General features: G+C 41.4%; 1 protein-coding gene across 10 annotated transcripts in view; it reads right to left on the bottom strand.

The window, feature by feature from the left end:
- Nucleotides 1-13,463, bottom strand: part of NRCAM (neuronal cell adhesion molecule) — a 318,457-nt gene that overhangs the window by 160,501 nt on the left and 144,493 nt on the right. For all 10 annotated transcript variants that reach the window (XM_079931528.1, XM_079931531.1, XM_079931525.1 and 7 more), the window contains exon 3: nucleotides 2,557-2,631. The gene's annotated coding sequence lies outside the window, so the exon portion shown is untranslated. The remainder of the gene's footprint in view (nucleotides 1-2,556; nucleotides 2,632-13,463) is intronic.

Below are 13,463 nucleotides of genomic sequence, written 5' to 3'. Positions count from 1 at the left end.
ACATGGAAAAGCCTACTGAAAACTCTAAGTAGTTTCCAAAACGCTTTCTATTCTAATGTCAGAGGCCGAATTCTTGAATAGCCCGAGGACGTTCTGAATACAAGTGTGCTTTAGAGTTTCAGGAAGTTCCAGGGCGTCTTTGTGAGGCAAGGGAGAGACACAGGAAGGCAGTCAGTGTTTAGTTTCCACCAGATGAAATCCTCCATGAAGATAAAATGAGATATTTTTGTAGCTCTACTAGAGCCTAACGATTAAAAGTTCACTGTAGTCATCTGACAAAAGTGCAGCCGAGAAGATAACTGAGAAGAATGTACCGAGAAAGGGAGAATTGAACTTTTTCACTTGTTGCCCTAGAAGACAGAGATCTGAAGTCAAAGAACTCTCATGCAGTGAATGGATGAGAAAATAATGCAACCAGCCAGGAAAACCCCCTGAGGAATCACCTTATGGAGCCCCACTGCGGCCACCTTACAAGGGCACCATGCACACCTTCCCAGCGGCCCCTGTGCTTGCCTTGTCTTTGCGTATATTCCCCCTTTCACTAGAAACCACCATTTACAAATAAGCTCCTGGTCTTTTGGTCTTCCTACCTCTCCTGAGTGTCACACAATATGCTATCTACAGAAGAATCTGCTATCACTTACTGCTGGTGCTGGTGTTTTATGGGTAGGCCACTTTACTTACCACTGAGACAGGAAGACAAGAGTACAGCCATTTTGGAAAAGGACCAGGGAACGGCTTTGAGCAAAATAGGCCTTGGAAGCTAAAGAACAAAGGTCCTGGGGGCCTGAGTCCCATAGACAAAAACCAGGCTGGCAGGAATAAAAGATGAACCTTATCTCTGTCACACTCACGAGTATACCTAGTTGCAACAAGACTCAACTATAAACTTTATCCTTATCCGTTCCGGGACTTTCTTGCAGAAAATTCTGCCGCGCTCCTTTCCCCTCAAAGAAGTACTCCTTATTCCTGCCAGCCACCACGGAGCCACCTGCTGCCGATCAAGAAGTTTGACAATTTGTGGAAATTATCAGTGATCATGAGACCAGCCCTCTCTATTGTTATAAAAGCAATTTGCCCCTTCTACTCAGGGAGCTGGCCTTCTTTCTTGTGCACAAACTCTCTCTTTTAGTAAAAAGCTTTGCTTGCCTAAGAGTCTTGTGCAAGCGGTACTCACTTCTATGATATTGCTGTCCAAGGATGTGGAAAGTGTGTGCTGACACCACTGTTACTACTAATTCTTAGCTCCTAACAACTGTGGTTCAGTGTAGGCAAACTTCCACGTCCCTGCTAGAATGGAGGGGTCTCTCACATTGTCTCACCTTGCAGGTGTATTTATTTTATGAAATACGGACACTTGTTGGAGGAGGTATGTCTAGGTAGATCAAAACTTTATCAGTCATTTTCCGTTGACGAGGGAGCTTTCAATTAAAAGAGCCATTCATACAACATTCAGGCTCTTTCGGTATTGGTCAAAATTATCTAACTCAGCAATGTTGCTAATCTTTACTCATTTTCACTTTGAGAACTCTCCAAGCAGAACAGAACGTGTGCTATTTGATTCACAAAGCAGCCTCCTTAGTTTCCAGGCTACTGATCTGGGGATTTCTGGCGCGATTTTGAAACATCACAAAAACTAGTTAGTCATATACATTTAGTTTCAGTACAACATAACGGAAGCAAATTCAACTGAGGCATGAAAAATACAAAACAACATATGGACGGATCAATTTTAGACTTCTCAAGGACAAGGGACAACATCTTGCAAGATTTTACTACCTCAAAATCTTGCCTACAATCTTCTTTTCTTAATTAAATTCCATGAGACTTTACTTGTTAAATAAAACCTATGAGATAAGAGACCTAACTGCTGAACAATCATGCTTTCATAAATTCCTTAAGGAAGCTATTATTGGGTGAGATACAGTTGTCTGAACTGTGTTCCAGATCGTCAAGTAAGATATTTTTCATCAAGTTCAATGGCCTTTGAGAAGGCATCATTGGCCTGGCAGAGTCTGTTCTAGAGCTGATAATTCAAATGATATAAACTGGACTAGGGTGGGAAAGAGATTTACAAAGCCTGTATCAAAGTAACACTGAAACTTTCCAAACAGACTTTTGTATTACTTGGACAATATGTTCTCAGGAGATTTTTGATAGATGATTGAATCAAAAAGAAAACTTTCTTACAAATAATTCCTTACCGTTTTAAATCTTTAATTCCATCAGAAACCTATTGTTTACTAGCAATGCTTTTATTCTGCTATCTATTTTCTGAACTTTGTACAATTCATGATTTAGAAAAACAAGAATCTTATTACTATGAAAAGACGTGAAGAGCTGGTTTTCTTCCCTGTGTATTTGATCCATCCTCTCTGACATGCAGTACGATTCATGTTTCTGTGACCATTATCCCTACTCGCTGTCTTTCATCATACTCTCTGGATGGACAGTATTAAACATGGCGACACTATTACATAAACACATCATTTTATGGTATAATTCCCTTCTTGAACCAATTACTAATTCAAACCTTTTAAGAAGATAAGCTCCTACCTTTGAAGAAGATCTTCTTATTTGAAGGGATTGTTCTTCCTTTGACTTCTTTAAACCAAAAGTCTTGGCATTGCTCTGTGGGTGGAAGAGAGGGGAGAATGTTAACAAGACATTCGTCGTCAATCACAGCAGATTGTCCATACATTAACTCCAACTGACTCCCTGATGGGAAACTCAATTACAGGGGGAGCCCTACAAGGAAAGACAAATTATGAATAGATTTGCCAAAACACATCTCTGCTGGTTTCAATCAAACGTGACAGCAGAGAAGTGACTAAAACTCTGGTGACCATCCCATTAATGGATCCCAATCGAGAGAGTCACGCCTGGTGCCTTTTTTCAGTTTATGGAAATAGAGGGTTTTTTGGTAATGCATGTGTATAGCGTGGCTAAAATACTTCCATATTGTGTGACTATTATTATTATTATTGAAGTATTTTATTTAGTAGAGTAGGAAATCTTCTCTGTTTGAAAGGCCCCAAGTCTTCAATGAGGGTCACAAAGAAATGATGGGTGCAGCGTAGAGCGGAAAAGACCCACCTGGGCTGTGACAAAGGGCCAGCTATGGACAGTCCAGAGCTTGACCATCTCCAAGTCTCCTCTCCTCAGCCTGAATGTTTCCTTTGCAAATATTCCAGCTGAGAAATAGCCAGCAAAGGACAGCACAGACCGGGAGGAAAACAGTCACAGCTGAGTACATTAGGTCTCTCTTCCTTTTTTTTTTTTTTTGAGACAACCAGTTCAGGGACACCCATGGTTTGCTAAAAGAGGATTTGTGGCTTTTGGGACTTTGGGCTTTTGGAAACAGAAGTCATACTATCAACCTCTGAGAAACCTTTCAGAGAAGAGAAACAAGTGTCAATTCAGGAATTCCTGGCTGCACTCGAATATGAAGACAACTATCAATTGCTAAATGATTCTATTACTAAAATCAAAAGATATGTCCTCATCTCAGATGCTTTAGCTTAGGCGCGTGTTACAAAATATCTTCTGTATTCAGTCGCGAAAAGCTTTATCTTAATTACATGTAAAACCACTCCATCGATTCTCACTGGATCTGCCGCAATGACATTTTATCAGGACAAAACGCTAATGTTGCAGTGGTTAGTGATCCTCGCATGGAATTAAAACCAATTTTAGGGTAAATGAGGTTTTCTTTCCTTGTCATTTAGTTCCCACTTACAAAATCTCTACAGGTGTGTAGGAAAGAGTCTACAAGGATTTGAAGCTAGTTCTACAATAAAAACAATTCAACCAAATATACTGAACATTTCATATGTATCTGTCGATAGACTGGATAAATACAGATAAGAAAACGGGAATTAAATAAGACATGTTTCCTACATAAGGGATCGCAGTCCATGCACTGATGGGAAAACCAGAACTACCACCAACCACCATACAATGCAGTATTTATAGAGTATACTATGAAACCACAAAAGAACAATTGATTCTACAAGGGGGCATCAAGGAAGGCGTTCCACAGGACACAAGGCTTGAGTTAAACTTTTCAGGTGGGTAGAAAGGGCATTCTGTGTAGAGGGAAGGGCAGAAACAAAGGAACGGCAATGACCAAGTGGGTGGTATGTCCACACCAGCAGAGCAATGGAGCTACAGGCAGTGATGGTGGGAGGCCGGGTATATGGCCAAGAGGGGAGGCTACTGAGGTCATACGCTACCAGAGTACAAAGGGCCTTGAGCACCAACCAACTGACAAGTCTGAACTTGAACTTGAGAACAATGCAGGCCTACTGGGGGTATTAGGCAAGAGGAAAGAACAGTTGTCAGTAGTGTAACTGCCCAAGAGAATAGAGATTGGAAAGGGAGGCTGCTTTGGGGATGTTTCAGTCACCAACATACAAGATTCTTGGCTTGTAGGGGTAACCCCTGGCTCTTCCCAAAGCCCACCCCCAAGATGAATCAGAAAACACAGGTGGAACACTGATGTAGGGACAGGAACATTGATTTGGTCAAGACATGCAATGCTACTGCAAAAATAATAATCATCTAATTTCATTAATGGAATGATTTTGTGACTTTTCATCATCCTAATATGTGAGTACACCTTTCGAGGTGGAACTTGATCAGGTCAGCATGTGGATGGGGTCTAGTTTCTCTCCCCTCCACCTAGCCATCTCTCCATCTTTCTGCATCTCTCTCCCCCAGGGCAGCTCGACTTGCTTCGGGCCCTGCCCGGGACCTGAGGCAGGTGGGGTAGCCCAGTGCCAGGCCTGACACTAAGGAAACCTGTCCTCCTGAATCCTTTCTTTCTGTTATGGGATGTGGGCCTTCATTAGTCTTCCTCTCCGCATTGCAGTGTTAATGTCTGACACTGGTTTGGGCTTAAAGGAATCAGCCCTACTTAATGGAGGGTATTGCTTCCAGGCCATTACTCACCTAGGGGAACGGAGCCTGTTGCCTCTTCTAGCCTAGAGTAACAGAGCTCTGCACGGGGACTCAAGATCGAGGCCGCAGCTTCTAATGCCTTTGTATTTCGTCTTGCTTTGTCAATGTCCTCACTACAAGCATCTCCTTTGGGTATCACAGAGGTAGAGCAGAAGATAAGCATCATTGGGTCCTCTGGCCAAAATACACCACAATCCTTTATCTCCAAATCATCTTGGTAAGACAGTTACGCTACTCAAAAGGTAGCCTGTTCCTACCTTCTTAAAGGCTCTGCTAAAACAAATTTCTGTGTATGGCAAAATCAACAGAAACTTAGAGAGTGCTTGCGTTTGCCGAACTAAGCCCTTTAAAGGCATCTTCACCCCACCTATTTGGTACCCTCACTGTGTCTGAAACACCGACACCACGTTGCTTGGGAGCTGTTGCTGAAAATCTATATCACAGCTGACTGGAGGCTACTGCTAGATGTTGGGGAGAGAGTCCAGTAAAGACACAGGTCAATAAAATTAATTTTACTATAATTTTTACCCGGAAGACCTAAGAGAACTAACATGGAATAGGCTACACTGTGTCCCAGACACGCAGGTGACGCACCAGTTCTATAAGCATCATTATTGCTTTGACACAGAGGCAGAAACTGAAGCACAGAGAGGTGAAGTTAATGACCCTCGACACACAACTGGCAAGTCATACGTTTGGAACACAAGACCACTTCTGTCTGAATCCCAAACTCGGGCTTTCTCTACTTCCTCCTGTGGCTTTTGAGAGAGGACAGGATAAGCTTGGGATTGCGGATGCTACCGAGATGCAGTTAGAGGGGAGCAGGAAATTCTCAGAAAGAGTGGTCAGACTGAGTGGAAGAGCCAGAACTAAGGAGCCAGAAATAAAAGGGTCAAGAGGGGGACCACACCTTGGTCCACGGTGTCAAAACCTACAGGAAGGACCCAAATGGGAAGAACTCAGCAGCTGGGAGTGGGAAGTCCCCGCAGCCCTGAGCTGGTACTACCCCCCCCTCCCCGTGGCCTATGCTTTCCTGCTTTCAGCGACACCTGCTGCACTAGCATTTCTACGTCCCTCTGGCAAGTACACTGTTTACTAATAATGTCTCACAAAGGGGCAAGTATGAAAATACTACTGGGTATGGTATGGAAGATGTTTTGAACACGAATTTTTAAAGAGGAGGCAAAGGAATGTGGTTCTTTTGATAAGTTTGAATCGTTTTCAGAATAATTCAATCCAGGGCAAAACACCCTAAAAAGAACACTTATTACGTAATTTCGCATAGGTATGGTTTCCCATACGCATCATGTGGGAAAATGATTTCATCCTTGCTTATGTGTATTACTGAAAGCCTCATTTTTAACCTCCCTGTGGTGATGTAAGCCCTCAAGCCTTTGCAAAGACCACCAAAAGACTATGTACTAACTATTACCATGTCAGCAATTATGCCAAACACTTCTAGGGAATGAATGCTTGTTTGCTACGTTCGTTACTCTTGCTTTGACAACTGTGTCAATGGCCTTTCATCGCCCTGAAACATTTAGGTCGACGGCACAGGATAATACATCATTGCGAAGGATTATTTTCCCAATAACAAAGTAACATTAAATTTTTTTAAACCAAAATACAATCAACTTATCCGATTAAATAAACCCAGTCCTAAGTCAAAAGGTCAAGGTGAGATCTGATGTCATTTAAAAGTCGCCTTCAGAAAAGATGAATAACATCTAGGTGAAAAACGTAACAAACCCAAAGGCCATGGTACACACAGTAAAACAATTAAAATAAAAACAATTCAATGGTACGTAAGTATAATATTAAAAATTTTCTACAATTCAAGAAAGTGAATACTCGCCTTAGCCGCTCATAGAAAAATAACATCATAAAATTCCCAAGAGTTCCAAAATAAATCGAACTATTGATTGGCATTAATTTTTGGCAGGATTTGTTTGTTTATTTTCAAATGAGAATCCACAACCTTCAATACAATCAAAAATCTATGTGGCAAACGCTGTTAGGAAAAAGTATCAGCGAGCAAAAACGCTCAAAATCTCATTTAGTTTATACTCTCTGGCACAATTGTGAGGACATTAAAAATGCTTACTCTTTAGTTGCTGTGGGGTTGATTTCTAAAAACTGGCCTTAGTGATGATAATCTACCCTTTGGGGTAGACTACATCAAAATATCAAGCATCTGACTCCTCAAGCCAATTCTGTTTTCAACTGTGACAATTATTTCCTGTTTATACTCTTAAAAAATAAATATAGTTGATAAACACTTCTGAACACCAATTCTGAAAACCTTACACGTAACGATATAGTTATACACCTGCACTGGTATGTACTTATGTCTCAGGCAAAAGTGTTTTGTGCTTTTATCATGAGGAAATGATAGTAATTTACCAAGTTATTTTTAATCTTTGGTCTTAACAAAACTTCAGTAGTAAATCATGGACTAACTCCCAAACTCTTCTTTTTTTTTCTTAACTTCCTGCCTTTGACATGATTCTTGGACTGAATCTGGGGCTCATTCATACTTATTAACTGGAGAGAAAAGGATAAACAAACAACCCTATTAAAATTGGCATTGATCTTTGGTTTCTCTGGGGTATGCCTGTCATTTAGCAGCCTAATTCAGCTTGGCATGGCAAAAAGCCAAAATCATCTTGAAAGCCGGTTCTCCCCGTTCCAGCAGCCTGTGAAACCAAATACATTGCAAAAAGCAGAGAGTGTGGTCTGAAATAAAGCAGGTTCTCCAGCTAGTACCTCAAAGAGATGGCGCCCAGAGGGGCCCACCTCTACCACAACCTGGCTGGCGGGGCTTCTGGGGACACGGAGTGCCGACTTCTGATCCCAAGTTTAGCATCAAGTTCAGCGTACTCTTGCAAGACCAATCAACGTGTTGGGACTTGGGACCAGCTCCATGACCTCTTCAATGTCAGGGTGGCGCAAGGCAGGGATCCATCCTGATGGGAAACTTGCAGGTGAACCAGTGTGCATCCGGCCTTACCATTCAGAGAAATGAAACCACTGGTCCCTTGATAAATCAAATTAAACAGATTGAAGATGGACCATCCCCAGAAGCTTTTGAGTGTTTCAAGTGACATCGTCATCTGCTACCTTGTAAACTGGTGCAAACAACCAACAGTGGGCAGATTACACTGATGCTGGATAAGCGCCATCTTACCGTCTGTCAGTGCACTGGCCATCATGCTGTCACATACATTCCTGGAACATCTCATGGTACCTCGGACATGGCACATTTCATGGTTTTATAGGAGGAATAACTAGAAGTGGAAACCTAGAGATCCAGTGGGAGTACTGCTAGCTGTTCACGAAAGAGCCATTGTCCCTTCTGTCACGGAGAGGGGCTGTGAGGGAGAAGCTCCTGTCCGGGGTCTACACTTCCAGCTCCCCTTGTATCTGGGCAAGACCTTGAGATGTAAGAGAGCTAACATGTATCACTTCTTTGCCCAGATGTTTAGGAAGCAAGTGTGTGTTTCCCACACCTCTTATCTCTCCACTGTTGGCTGGATGTCAATGCCCAATGTGACTCTGGAAATCACATGGCCTGGCCTGTGTCAGTGGAGGTTCCTGAAGGGTGACAGGGAGAGAGCCTTCCCTCCATGCAAATGGTCTACATTACTAGCACTGGACCGTGATATGAGTTAGAAAGGAACTCTAATTCAGTGACATTTCTGCAATTTAGGGGATTGTTCCAACAGCTAGCTCTGCTCTATCAGCGTCAGCATGTCATAAACACAATAGAAACTTTAAATTAAATCTGTTCCTCGTTGGTCCTTTTTCTGTGTCTATAATCTAAGAGGCGTAGATTTAATTTTAAAATATTAGTCCATGCAGAGCAGTAGAGCAGAAGTGATTAAAGGATATTAAATAAGTCCTCTTAAAGACAATTAAAGTAACAGTGTTTTACTTTGTTTAGGGAAGAAAAAGCATAAAGGAGGCTGGTTAAACTGTCAATGAATATACGAAGGTCCTAAAATTTTTATATTGCAGATACTGAGAAACTATTTCTCAACTTCCCTAAATATAAACCAAACAAATACCGAAGATTTACGTGATGGTATAAAAAATAACACTGTACCTAGACTACAGGGAAGACTGAAAATAGAGTTTTTGAAACTTATAGTTACCAGTGGGGAAAAGGGAGGGAGGGATAAACTGGGAGATTGGGATTGATATATACACACTAGTATATATAAAACAGATAAACAACAAGGACCTACTGTATAGCACAGGGAACTCTTCTCAATACTCTGTAATGGCGTATATGGGAAAATAGTCTAAAAAAGAGTGGATATATGTATGTGTATAACTGATTCACTTTGCTATACACCTGAAACTAACATAACATTTTAACTCAACTTTACTCCAATAAAATTTCTTTTTTTAAATGGCAACAGCATAGTAAGTAGTGGGTTAAAACCTCAGCTTTTGCTTTTTTTTTTTTTTTTTTTTTGGTGGTATGCGGGCCTCTCACTGCTGTGGCCTCTCCCGCTGCGGAGCACAGGCTCCGGACGCGCAGGCTCAGCGGCCATGGCTCACGAGCCCAGCCGCTCCGCGGCACGTGGGATCCTCCCGGACCAGCAGGCGGACTCTCAACCACTGCACCACCAGGGAAGCCCAAAACCTCAGCTTTTAAAATTCACCATCTCTTTGACTGATTAAAAGCAAATTAAATTTTTTGGGAGAAAAAAAAGAAAATAGAATTTTTGAGAGAATCTCTTAGTAGGCGAGGCTGGAAATCCACTTTTCTAACAGGCACCCCCAGGGGGTTTTGATGTATGTGGTCATGGGCCACACCACGAGCAACGTGGTAAAGATGGTTAGACAGTGAAATATGCCACTTTGTGAGGTTGTCACATTTCCTTCCTAGAAGAAAGTAGAACTCATTCACAGGGTGGAAAACAAACATCGATCAACAAATATTACAGACCTCTGGGAACCCAGACAGGTAAGACATGACTCCATTCCTTAAGCAGCTCACGGTCTTAGGAGAGTGACTGTGAATGTATATCCGTGTGTGTGTGTGTGTGCGCACGCGTGCCCACATGCAGAGTAGGTTGTGAGGAAGAGGAGGGAACCAAGATGATTCCAGGTTAAATTGGGCGAGATAAGCTCTCACCCCGTGGGTGGGCAGATGTCCTCCAGTGTGGCCCCTGGTACCCCAATCTCTCCCGGGCATCCTTGTCCTGGAACACAATCTCCAGATAATGTTACCACCAACCAAGATACAGAATGAAACAGAGGCACCCAACCCTATTCAAGAAGCAAAAGCAGTTCACTTTTACATATTTTACATATCCAACTTCCATGTGAAAGTGATGGGAAGAAAAGATGCTAAGGCAAACAAAAAACAATGTCTAAAACCACATGGCTGTATGGGGAGCTCCTGGTAATGGGCAGTTTCAGTCTGGGATGATGAAAAAGTTCTGGAGATGGACGATGGTGATGATCATACAACAATGTGAGTGGACTTATTACCCCTGAACTATACACTTCAAAATGGTAAATTCTGTTACATATATTTTACCACAATAAAAAAACCACGGCTATAAGAACTAGACACAGCATAGAGAACTGTGTGGATACCAAGGAGAAAGGGGGGGTGGGATAAATTGGGAGATTGGGATTGACATATATACACTATTGATACTATGTATAAAATAGATAAACTAATGAGAACCTACTATATAGCACAGGGAACACTACTCAATGCTCTGTGGTGACCTAAATGGGAAGGAAATCCAAAGAAAGAGGGGATATATGTATACATATAGCTGATTCACTTTGCTGTACAGTATGAACTAACACAATATTGTAAAGCAACTATACTCCAATAAAAATTAAAACAAACAAACATGGTTATAGATTTTCCTTCTAACTCCATAAGTTAATGAATATAATAGGATAGTTTCCAGAAAAAAAATTCAAAGTACACCTTACACTCATCAATACACTCTGTGTCCTTGAAAAGTCAGGAAAACATCAATTTATTCAACAAATATATATATATATTTTTTTGCAGTACGCTGGGCCTCTCACTGCTGTGGCCTCTCCCGTTGCGGAGCACAGGCTCCGGACGCGCAGGCTCAGCGGCCACGGCTCACGGGCCCAGCCGCTCCGCGGCATGTGGGATCTTCCCGGACCGGGGCACGAACCCGTGTCCCCTGCATTGGCAGGCGGACTCTCAACCACTGTGCCACCAGGGAAGCCCTCAACAAATATTTAATAAGCAACCACTATGGCCCAGACACTGTTCTAGGTACTGAAGAGACAGTAGTGAGCACAATAAAATCCTGCCCTCATACAGCACTTATTTATTCATCTCCTCATACACTCAACAAATATTTATTAAATGTCTATCACTTGCCAAGTTCTACACTGGGCACCAGAGATATAATGGTGAAAACACAGTGAAAATATCCGCAAACCAGACCCTTCCTTGCCCTCATGAAGCTTCTAGGAGACTGCAGGAGACAGATATTGATTAAATAATCACAGAAATGAGTATAACATATCAACTTTGAAAAGCTGTCAAAGCAGAGATGCATGGAGCTCCTAGTGTGTGGTGATGGGAACTGGCTTCGTCAAGGAGGCTGGTCTTTCTGAAGGAAAGAATGACTGAGCTGAGTTGTGATGAACGGGGCTGGGAGGAAGTGTGGCCTGAGCAGAGCAGAGGGAAAGGGGAGTGGCCCCAGGGAGGCTGGAGAAGCAGGCAGAGGTCCGGCCGTGCGGAGCCGTGGAGATGTTTCAGTCTTTACCTAAAGGACCCTGGGAACCCATGAATGCACTTTAATGAGGCTGGGGGTGGGAAACGAATGATTTCATCAGAAATAATATTTATTTTGCTGCTCTAACAATTTTAAAATGGCCAACTGAAAATGAGGGCAGAAACAAGTGAATTCCTATACCGTTATAAAAACAGGTGAAACTCTGAAGCTTTCAGATGAAGGGTAGTATTTAACATATCAAAGAATTATCATGATCAGATGAGAAATTAGGAACAGCACTCTGTTTTAAAAATTCTTTAGTGTTGATCAAAACACAGTCTCTCTATTCTATAATCTACTAATGAAGTTGAATTTGATTAAAAGTGAGTCACCTGAATTTGCAAGCCTGGTAAAGTAAGTTGTCTACACTCGATTAATTCTGTTTCAAGTGGATACTTTGGCGGAAGAAGGGAAACCATTTGATCAAAGAAATGAAGTGTATTAAACTTCACAAAATGTGATGACTTGGGCTTCTTTCATTAACACGTAAGGTGCAAATGGGACAGTTAATTAAACACTGCACTAATTTGATTAGTATTTAAGAACTTGAACAAAGAATCAAACGCACAGCATTTCTTCCTTTAAAATATGGTTATCAGTGCTGATATACACTGTTGAATGGGAAAAAAAATTCAGACTGGCATAATGCTGTGTGCTAAGAGCAGATATATAAGGGAAAAGGAAAAAACTCTACCTTCTGTATATAGTCAGGTTTGCCATGTGCTGCCTATTTTAATGGGCACAGATTTAAACATTCAATAAGTAGGCGACGGACATTTCTGCACTTCAAATTCTGGACAAAAACAGGAGGTAAGGAAGCATCAAACTCTTGATTGTGTAGTTGAGCTGGTGTGACCCCTGAACAACGTAGTTCATCCCAGACTATCTCTCAACGTTCAGGAAAGTTGTATAGACTTGACCCATATAATTTGCACAATTCACCTTTTCACCAAACTGTCATGATACAATTCAGATCTGTCAGTTCACTGTCCTGCTTAAATGACCTTAAGAATGCAATGTAGATAGCCAGAAGAAAGCTCCCAAGGATGCTTTAGCCACATTTTATTATAAACTACCAAAGCCCGCTTGATTTTATAGGTGCTGGGAACTACGGCTTATTTGCATAGGTCTCTACTACTATCACTTTTGGGGATATAGCCTTAAATTTAATCTGACTTGATTTAAAACCTAGTAATTACATTCTATCAATTTACACTTTGGTCCTACAAATTTTAAAATAATTTTTTAATTGCATGTGCAAAATTCTTCTGATTTTAAAGCAAAGTTTTAAATGCCCAATGAAGTTGCCCAGTGGTATCAAAACTCTAGTTCATATTCTTAGCAGATGTTACCAACAATAAGTCAGATTGTAAAGAAAGGGATGAAAATGCAGTAAATCAGATTTAGGAACAGTATAGAAGAATGAATGCATTTCCCATAAAGGAAAGGGAGAAAATCTTTTTTAAAACATTAAAAGTGTAATTTGTGCATCTTTTGCTGTTGTTGGCACTAAACCTATCTCACCAGAAAGACAAAATGAGAAGAGGTTTGAAAAACTTTGAAACATTCGAATAAAGACTAGACATTTCTTTTTTCTTTCTTTTTGCTATCAGTTTTCAAAGTTGGCAAGTCCTTTTTGTTTCAAAATTCTCTTTAGATGCTCTAGTTTTCTAGTCTCTTCTTGATACGGACATGAATTCACAAGCA

The sequence above is a fragment of the Stenella coeruleoalba genome, assembly GCF_951394435.1.
Source record: "Stenella coeruleoalba genome assembly, chromosome: 9".
NCBI lineage: Eukaryota > Metazoa > Chordata > Mammalia > Artiodactyla > Delphinidae > Stenella > Stenella coeruleoalba.
The sequence above is the reverse complement of the archived record's forward strand: the minus strand, read 5'-3'. Positions and strand labels throughout refer to the sequence as shown.